Source organism: Rhineura floridana, chromosome 5, assembly GCF_030035675.1.
Source record: "Rhineura floridana isolate rRhiFlo1 chromosome 5, rRhiFlo1.hap2, whole genome shotgun sequence".
NCBI classification, from domain to species: Eukaryota; Metazoa; Chordata; class Lepidosauria; order Squamata; family Rhineuridae; genus Rhineura; species Rhineura floridana.
This window is the reverse complement of record NC_084484.1, coordinates 64,798,020-64,807,861: the sequence shown is the minus strand read 5'-3', so window position 1 is coordinate 64,807,861 and position 9,842 is coordinate 64,798,020.

The following is a 9,842-nucleotide window of genomic DNA, read 5'->3' as shown; positions in this document are numbered from 1 at the left end:
ATGATAAACCAAGGGTCCAGGTAGGTGCAGAAATTCATCTTGCCTTTTAGAATGCCCTTGTATTCAGTCCTAGGAGGTCAGAACATGCAAAGGGTAGGAGTTCAACTCCACCAACAGTGACCACCAGGAAGAAGAAAAATGTTTTACAAGAAGGCACTGAAGTATGAACAAGAAACTAAGCCTAGGTCTGAAGTACCAAAGACAACTCCCAAATGACCAATAACTTCTATCAACAAATTCAAGAGCCAAATAGAGCCCTTGTAACCTAAACTCCTATTGTCCTATTGTCCATCCCGAGCTCTGCCTCCTCTTTAAGGAGTGGGAATTTAAAAAGAAGTGCCCCAGCCTGAAGTCCTGCAGATTGTTGTCATTCAATACTTTCCTGCTAACTTTTGTAAGATGGGCTGAAAGGTTGGGAGACTGGGTTGGGAGACTGGGACTTCCTTGAGGAGTTCAACTTCTGGAGGTTCAGGTGAACTGTATATGAGGTTCCATTTCTCCAGCTGTGATCTCACCAAGTGATAGCAAAATGTGCTAAATCCAAGCACAACTGTCTGTGGCTTCTTATTGTTGTTGTTGTATGCCTCCAAGTCAACTACGACTTGTGGCAACCCTATGAATCAGCAACCTCCAAGAGCATCTGTCATGAACCACCCTGTTCAAATCTTGTAAATTCAGGTCTGTGGCTTCCTTTATGGAATCAAGCCATCTCTTGTTTGGCCTTCCTCTTTTTCTACTCCCTTCTGTTTTTCCCAGTATTATTATCTTTTCTAATGAATCATGTCTTCCCATTATATGTCCAAAGTATGATAACCTCAGTTTCATCATTTTAGCTTCTAGCGATAGTTCTGATTTAATTTGTTCTAACACCCAATTATTTGTCTTTTTTGCAGTCCATGGTATTCGCAAAGCTCTCCTCCAACATCACATTTCAAATGAGTGGATTTTTCTCTTATCAGCTTTTTTCACTGTCCAAGTTTCACATCCATACAGAGAGATTGGAAATACCATGGTCTGAATGATCCTGACTTTAGTGTTCAGTGATACATCTTTGTATTTGAGGACCTTTTCTAGTTCTCTCACGGCTGCCCTCCCCAGTCCTAGCCTTCTTCTGATTTCTTGACTATTGTCTCCATTTTGGTTAATGACTGTGCCAAGGTATTGATAGTCCTTGACAAGTTCAATGTCCTCATTGTCAACTGTAAAGTTACATAAATATTCTGTTGTCATTACTTTAGTCTTTTTGATGTTGAGCTGTATTCCTGCTTTTGTGCTTTCCTCTTTAACTTTCATCAGCATTTGTTTCAAATTATTACTCATTTCTGCTAGTAGTATGGTATCATCTGCATATCTTAAATTATTGATATTTCTCCCTCCAATTTTCACACCTCCATCTTGGTCCAATCCTGCTTTCCGTATGATACGTTCTGCAAAGAGTCAATGATCACTCAAAAGTTTAAGCTAGGCTTCTACTCAAAATTTCTATTGCATATTATAATTTGTTTGGTCTGATCATTTTGTGATGGACTCTCTTCTGTGAGGCTGAAGCTAAGCAAAAGGACAAATCCTAAAATTCAATGTAATTTTCCAATAACTTCAGTTAAACTTTCCTCAGGTATGTTACCTAAATTTCTATACTGCTCCCTAAATAAGTTATTTGAAATATCAGGATAGCCAGTTTTATCTCAGTTTTACAGATACATTTCCATCCATGCTTACGTTTGCCAAAAAGAGCACTATCCTGAAAGCTGAATGCAATATTCTCTGTTTAGTCCATTCTTTAAATTTCTCATCTCTCTTCTCAGCACTGAGCAATATTTACTTCAAAGCATTTACATCAGAGAATTGATTATGGGCTTTGGTTGAAGCTGCTGTTTCAGTGAGCCCACTGAAGGACTCTGGTTCTACGTGCTAAATAGATTAATGATTATTCAATATTTATACACACATACCACATACAACATCTGTACTGGTGTATGTTGCTTTGAGTGCTGTTGGGAAATCAGAATATTCCAGGGTTGATGTGGGGCTTGCTTTCAGTCAATATTGCCTTTTAAAAAGGTAAGCATTTCCTAATATTTTATCATTGCAAAGAGCAGCCATCCTACTTTGCCTAAGGCCTGTTTTACCCACAAAACATATTTGAAATGTGAGGAACTCTTGAGTGAACCGGACTTCCATGTTAATGGTTGCAGCAGTTGTGGGGATTGGGAAATAAATTGCACTTAGCTTTGCAGCCTCTTCATTTAACCACCACCTCCCTTCCATAGCAATACAAGTTCAGCCATGGTTACAAAGCAGCGAGTGGGTTTTGTGCAGAGACTAGAACCAATACAAGCATACATTCAAGCATATAAGAAAGCAAAAGAAATAAAAATAGCATTCTAAATGTACACATTGACTTAGGTCATGTCCAGACAACCTGTTTATTGAGCATTCATCCTGATTTGTTTGCAAAGAGGTTAGATAATGTCAGCTATTTATTGAGTATTCATTCCCCCCTTTAAAAAAAATATTTTGCAAATATAACAGAAGAACGAGAAAAAAAAGATAAAAACATCACCAGCTACAATTAATAAGAATATTGATTCAATCCTAACTTAAACACATAGCTTAATATACACAATCCATATGTCCAAATAGGTATCTGGTGATCATAAACCATGTGTTCAAACTTAGAAAGGGTAGTACTTCAAACCACTGAGTACTGATCATTCATTCCAATTTGTTTGAAAGACGGTTAAGACAATGTCACATCAAGTAGGTGTTACCCACATTTCTGAGGGAAGCGGGTTTATTGTGCAAGACCTCCAAATCAACTTTAATTGCTCAACGTGAATTTGCTGGGATGTGATTGAAACCCATCCAAAAACAGTGACAGTCTGGAAGCACCCTTAGCTTATGATCTTCAAAAGGCACCAAAAGCTTGATAGTTACTAGAGGCTATTTTACCTAACACATGGACTTTCAATCTCAGTGGTGTAATGGTAAATTTTGAAATGTAGGAGCTCATCAGGAGAGACCATATAGCCACACCCTTGAGGAGACTCCACAGCCATGCCTCCAAGGAAACTAGGTTGATCCATTATTAGATACACACGGACCAAACAGCAGCAGCAGTGAATAGTACAATACCCCATTTATCAGGACCAACATGATTGCAATCCTGTGTATACTTTTTTAGAGTAAGCTTCATTGAACTCAAGGGTGCTGATGGCATACGTTCAATTTGGAAAACACATTGAGGCTTCATGAAAGATCTCCATCCAGTTAAAATGCAACCTTTAGCTTTTAATTAGTAATGTAAGCCATCTTGCAAAGAAATGTTACAATATACACTGTGAGTGCGAAGCAGGAACCCCATCAAAGGAAGACATGTCCAATCTTTTCTTGATGGGGTTCCTCATTCTCTATGCCAGAAGTTCCCAAACCTTTTTCCTCCTGGAATGCTTGAAAATTGCTAAGAGTCTTGGCAGACGACGCAAACATGTGAGTTACACACAAACATGTGTGGTAGCCAAATGGCCACTGTGGGGAGGGGGCAACAGTATGTGAGGCTGGTGAGGGAGAGGGGCACTTAGCCCTTTTCTTGTGCATCATTTCCCCACTTCAAATTGCCCCCCCCGAGTGGCAGACCACTCAATGATTTTTCTGTGTGTTGTATAGCAATTATGTGTTGTGCTAGATGGTAAAGTAATTTAAAAAAAATTAGAGTCACTGCTGCTGACTGCCTGAATGAAGCTCATGGACTGTTGGTGGTCCATGGACCACACTTGGGGAACCCCTGCATGCTGATATGTCACCAACAAAATTTGAAAGCCTCATTTCACCTTATTCATTTGCCAGAGCCAGGAGGATCCAATGCTCTCCTGCAGAAGCTCATGTTCTGGTGGGGGGGAGTCCTACAGTTGTGTTCTCCCTCCACTCCATCACTACTCTGCCTGCAGACAGGGCCGGTTCTAAAGGGCAGCCAGGTGGGGCACTGGCCCGAGGACCCCTGGAGCTACAGGGGCCCCTGAGGGGCCCCTCCGCTCCCCTTCCGTGATCCACAGCACCAGCCGCAGATCGCAGGGCAGGAGCTTCCGTCTGCCCACCATTCCCTCACCCCACCTACCTGTCTCCTGCCTTTTAGCATTGCCCTTAATGAAAATGGTGGCCAAGGTTTCCCTAAGGTGCTGAAGCCCCCGCAGCCATCTTGGTTGATGGCAGAGATGTGCACGCATAGCACGCACGTGTGCCATCAACCAAGATGACAGTGGAGGCTTCATCCTCTTAGGGAAACCGTGTCTGCCATCTTGGTTAATGGCAATGCTAAAAGACAGGAGACAAATAGGTGGGGCGGGGGAATGGTGGGCAGGCAGAAGCTCCTGCCTTGTGATCCACAGCTGTTGCCACGTATTGCAGAAGGGGAGCGGAGGGGCCCCTGTAGCTCCAGGGGAAGGGGAAGTGGAGACAGGTAGGTGAGGGGCATGGGGGGGAAAGGGAGTGGAGACAGGTAGGTGGGGTGTGGGGGCCATGGGGGTGCACATGCCGGGGCCCAGGGCAAGCTGATGCCCAAGGGCCCCGGCATGCCTGGGGCCGGCCTTGCCTGCAGAGATGGGATCCCTATGTTCCAAGGCAGACCCTCATGATGTGTTCAACAGTGACGGCCAACTGATCTGGGGAGGACAAAGGACAGTCCAAGAAAAGTTGCCCTTGGAAGAAATGCAGGACAAAACATCTAGGTGAAGCAGGAAGGAATCTTCTTTTCTTCCCATCTGTGCTATATCCTGCTGTCTTTCAGGTCCATACTTGTCATTCTGTGTGTATTGTACTCCACCATCACCAATATTCTTTAGCCTTTCTCAGAACAAAATATTAATTACTTCAGTTTTGTTTATAGTAGATGTCAGCTGAAAGAAAACTGCAGGATTAACATGTTAATTCAGGGCATGAATGGATAACCCTGGTGCTCACAGGCAGTATGCGGCTTTAGTACTGACATTAGCCCAACTCTCAAGATATTGTGAATGGAAATAGAGTTGGGAGGGGTCTATACAGCCAATGAGTCCAACCCCTGCTCAGTGCAGGAATCCATGTAAATTATGACAATACATTTAATAGAAGAAGAAGAAGAAGAAGAAGAAGAAGAAGAAGAAGAAGAAGAAGAAGAAGAGGAAGAAGAAGAAGAAGAAGAAATAACAACATGGGGATCTCAACACGGCGGATCCTACCAATGCCGCCCCATGTATGCTGGTGATTATTAGATACTGATAAGAATAATGTGACTCAGCACCTTAGTACCTACAGTTCTTAGTGCTACCACCCTTCTAATAAAATTCACAACCACCACCACCATAACAATAAAATTACCAATAGTAGTAGCAATAATAATAATAATAATAATAATAATAGTGGTAGTAATTTTAGTAGTAGCTATAAGAAATTTTATCTGTCTTGCACAAAGCTAGCCCAGGATGGAGAAACCTTGCAAGGTCTGTCTTGCAGGCTGGTGACCAGCGTGTGGCCTAAGAAGGAGAGGGCCTGTCTGCTTAAAGTGGTTGTTTTTTTCTTTAATGGGCCATCGCCTACCCATATGCTCAAGGGGGGGCAGTCCTCCCTTTTCTGTCTGAAGAGCATCTGCAGCCTTCCACATGTAAAGGATGCTCCAGGTAAAGCAGCAAAGGGTGGCTGCCTAAAAGGAGGGGGGATTAGTTGCTGGGTTTCTGCTTCCTCCCCCCCCTCAGTGTTCCAAGGAAAGAGCCAATCTGGGGGTGCGTGATGGCAGCCCAAACCCCAGATTCAGAGTGAAGATCCATAACAAACCCTGCCTTGCCTGCAAATGGGATTAACCCACCCATTCCCTGGCTCTCCAGAGCCCGTTGCTGGGTGCCGGCTCCTGGATGGAAGGAGCGGGTGCCGGAGAGCCCTCTACCATACTGACCTTGCTCTCCACATGGCTCTCCAACAGTCTGATTCAGCAATATCCTTCCTCCAAAGCCAGCATGCGAAGAGAAAGGCCAGCTCTCGGCACACAGGGGCCTTTAAAGGTCCAGGCCTGGCTCCACCCCTTGGCTGCTCTCGCGAGACTGCCCAAGATTGTGGGTGATCTCGCAAGAGCTGGGCATGGATGGGAGGATACTAACTCCTCCCTCCAGTCACTGTCTGGGGCGTGCTCTGCCCCACAATTAGCACCCCATGCCAAGGCTTGGCTTCTAATATGTGTATTTTATTCCACCATCACCACTATCCTTTAGCATTCCTCAGAACAAAGTATTAATTACTTCAATTCCTAGTAGATATGTTAAGGCAGGTTAAGGATCAGTCAAACACTGTCTGCCTGGTGGCTGGCACAATCACTTGCTTATTCTAAGTATCAGATTGACATTGTTCACTCTTCAATGAAGTCTGGTAATATTGATATCTTCATGAGTCAATTCAGCTTATTTTAACATATGCCAAGTTAGTTGCAAACCTTTTTAATCATGGGTGTTGCGTCTCTTCTTGATCTAAAAAGAAAATGTAGAAGATAAACACAATTCACTCCTCATCTGATCTGGAGCTCATATGAGGTTTTAGGGTCTTTATTCTGACATACATTGTTCTACCTGGGAATAAATTCCCATAGTTGAATTATAAAGAAGGCTCTAAAAACCAGCCACAGGGATTTTTAAAAGACTTTTTGACCTCTGATTGCAAGGTTATATGGATTGTCTTCTCTGTGGGGCCATGTGGCCACTTATTATTTATAGATTAAAGAACATTATTGCTAATTAATGCTGCTCTAATTGTTGATGTATATGTGCCTGCTTTGATGTTTTTTTGATCCTGTTATTTTGGGAATTTCGCTTACTACTTTAATGGTTTGGGGATTTTAGAACCTGTATTTTCAAACACTTAATTCTTATTCATGTCAAGCTATTATATTTCTTTTATAACCACGTAATGTCTTGATGCTCTATTCTTTATGGGATCTTATGAAATGAGTCAGTCCCAATTAATTTTTAAAGTTATACCAACACATTCACTTTTTGTTCTACTTGAAGATTACTACCAAAAAAACCCCCAAAACTCTCAGCATTACTTTTACATATATTTAATTCCAGATCTAGCATTTTGCTATGGAGCAGGTGACCATGCTGGAGCCCTAGTCATTTTCTGCTACAATTTAAAGACATGTTGTATGCTGATCCTGAGATTCTTTATTGATGTGTGACCTGTTGTCCATTCTAGGGCTTCTTCATTCACTTTATTGGTGGGAACAACTCTTCAAGAATAGAGCCCTGGCCCAAGGTATTTTACTGCCTGAGCCAAAGGGAAAGATGGTCTCACCCCTGCCCCCCAAACCATGTACAGAAACGTAACAGAGTTTAATCTTGCTTTGACACTGGTGAATGGGACAGTATCCTTCATCACACCTGAGAGTAGCAAGCTAGATTCAGGTTGCCAAGTCTCCGGTTTTCTCCTGGGTTTTAGGGGTCCTCTCCGGGTAAATCACCTTAATCTCCAGACTCCCAGCTCTCATTTTTTTAAATTAAGTTTCTGGGTGGTCTGGTTAATGAAGTATACACCAAAACATCAGCTGCCACCCCCTATAGCTTCTGTTAAATGGGCTCGTAGCTGGCTGCTCTAACCCTGCCTTTTCAGGTTTGTAGCCAATAAGTGAAGTCAGGGTTGTGATTGACAAGGGACCTCCAGGCAATAGCTAGACCCCATTGCAAGGCCAGGAACCTGTTGTTTTTTTCCTGCTTATCTGAAAATTTTATAAACTGAGTAAATATATAGCTTTCAGTAGTACCAAAAGTATTTTTCTCTCTTGTGTGCAAGAGTCAAACAAGTTTATATTTTCCTGGGCTGTTGAAGAGGACAGTATTTTGAAAACCTTCCCAATATGAAGCTTTAATCCAATACTCACTTGTCTGGGAGTAAAGCTGCAATGCTAATCCCACATACCCACGGAATTCAAGAGGATTTACTTTTGACTAGACATGGTTAGGATTGTGCTGTGAATTAATGGGACTTTTGAGGGAACATAGCAAATGCATCTGTTTCTCTCCTCCTCCAATTCTATTTTTAAAGCAATTAGGCAGGGTTTACATAGGTATCACTGCTTTTATTATGTAGGAAACTAATACTGATTTTATTTTATTTTTAATGTTCTGCAATGACCAACTGGTTTTGACAATAAATTATTATATGGGGTATATGTATTTTTACATCTTCAATGTGTGTGTGGAGTCATCCCAACAACCCTGTGAGGTAGGGTTGGTGATTGGAAACCAAGGCAACTCACAATAAGAAATAAATCCATTTAAAATCCAATAAGCATAAAAACAAGTATAAAACAGTTTCAAAACAGCTTAAAGTGGCATGATTCTGAGTCTTGGATTGTGTGAGTGAAGTTCCTTATCACTTGAGGTTGCAGTTCTGTGCATGCTTCCTAGTTTGAATAAGCCCCATTGAATACATTAGGACTTGCTTCTGAGTAAACAAATGTGGGATTGCACTATAAATATCTTTACAGATTGTGTAAATAAACATCTTTGATAGTTGTGCTTATATAAATATTTCTTCATACTATGTCCCAATAAGTACTGTAGGGCCCCACTCATATGGCGGGTTAAGTTCCAGACCCCCACTGAAAAGCGAAAATCGCCAAAGAGTGGAACACAGTGGCATATCTAGCGTAAGTCTCCTCAATATTCTCAGGGCTGGGTGAAGGAGTGGGAGTTTTACCCAATGACTTCACCCTCCAGCAATGTAAGGATCAGCAACGGCCACTACCTAATCCCCTCTTAGTGCCCGAGAGCGGCTGCCTGGGAGAAGACCCCTGGATGGAAGTCTTGCCTCTCAGCCAGCACTTCTCAGTTCGGGAGCCCCTCCCACCAAGCTCCCCCTGCACTGTTTACCTCTTCAGGGCCTCTCCCCCCCTCTCCAGGCTACTGCTCTTCGCAGCTCCCAGAGGACACAGCAGAGGCCCTCAAAACCTGACCAAGCGTGTGCCTCCCTGCCTGCCCTTCCCCAGTACCTTTAACTCCAGAGAGAGAGAGAGAGAGAGAGAGAGAGAGAGAAGCAACCCCATTTTGCCTGACTGGGCCCTGCCCAGCCCCATGCAGGAAGTGCTTGTGAGGTGGGGAGAAAGTGAGCCTGTGAGGGAAGCAGGGAGGCAGGCAGGCAGGGGAGGGGAGAAGAGAAGCTACCAGGCCCCGGGCTGGGCTGGGCTGGGTTTTGCCTGGCCAGGAGGAGGCTTTCCTCTTCTCTTTCTCCCCCTGCTGAGATCACAACCTAGCAGTTGAACCCGGTGTCTGTCCCATGAGGGAGGAGCAGGAGGGAAGCCTCGTAGAGGAGGGGAGGAGAAGAGGGTGGTGGCATTGTTACCGCTGTATTAGCGGAACACCGAGAAGCAGAACACTGAAAAGCGGGGGCCCACTGTATCTGATTTCATACTATGGTTGTACATTTAAAAAGATACTTTTTTAAAACAGGGGAAGGGCTGTAGCTCAGTGGTAGTGCATATGCTGTGCATACAAAGGTCCAAAATTCAATTTCTGGAAAAGACTATTGCCTGGAATCTTGGGACCCAATACTAGTCCATCCAATCTCCATACCTCCAACATCTTTGCGAAGAGAAAGTTGCACTCTGTCAAGCTGGCCCTACCGTCAGCAAACTGAGGCATCCACCTCAAGTGGCAGATACTGGGGGAGGGAATGGTGAGGTGCTGAAGGGCAGAGCTGTGTGTACCATGCAACCTGTCCTTCACTTTCTATCTAGCCTAAGGTTGCCAGGTCAGAAGCATCCCAAACCCTGAGATTTCAGGGTGGGCCCTAGTGATGTCATGGGGTGGTGCCGAATGATGTCATGG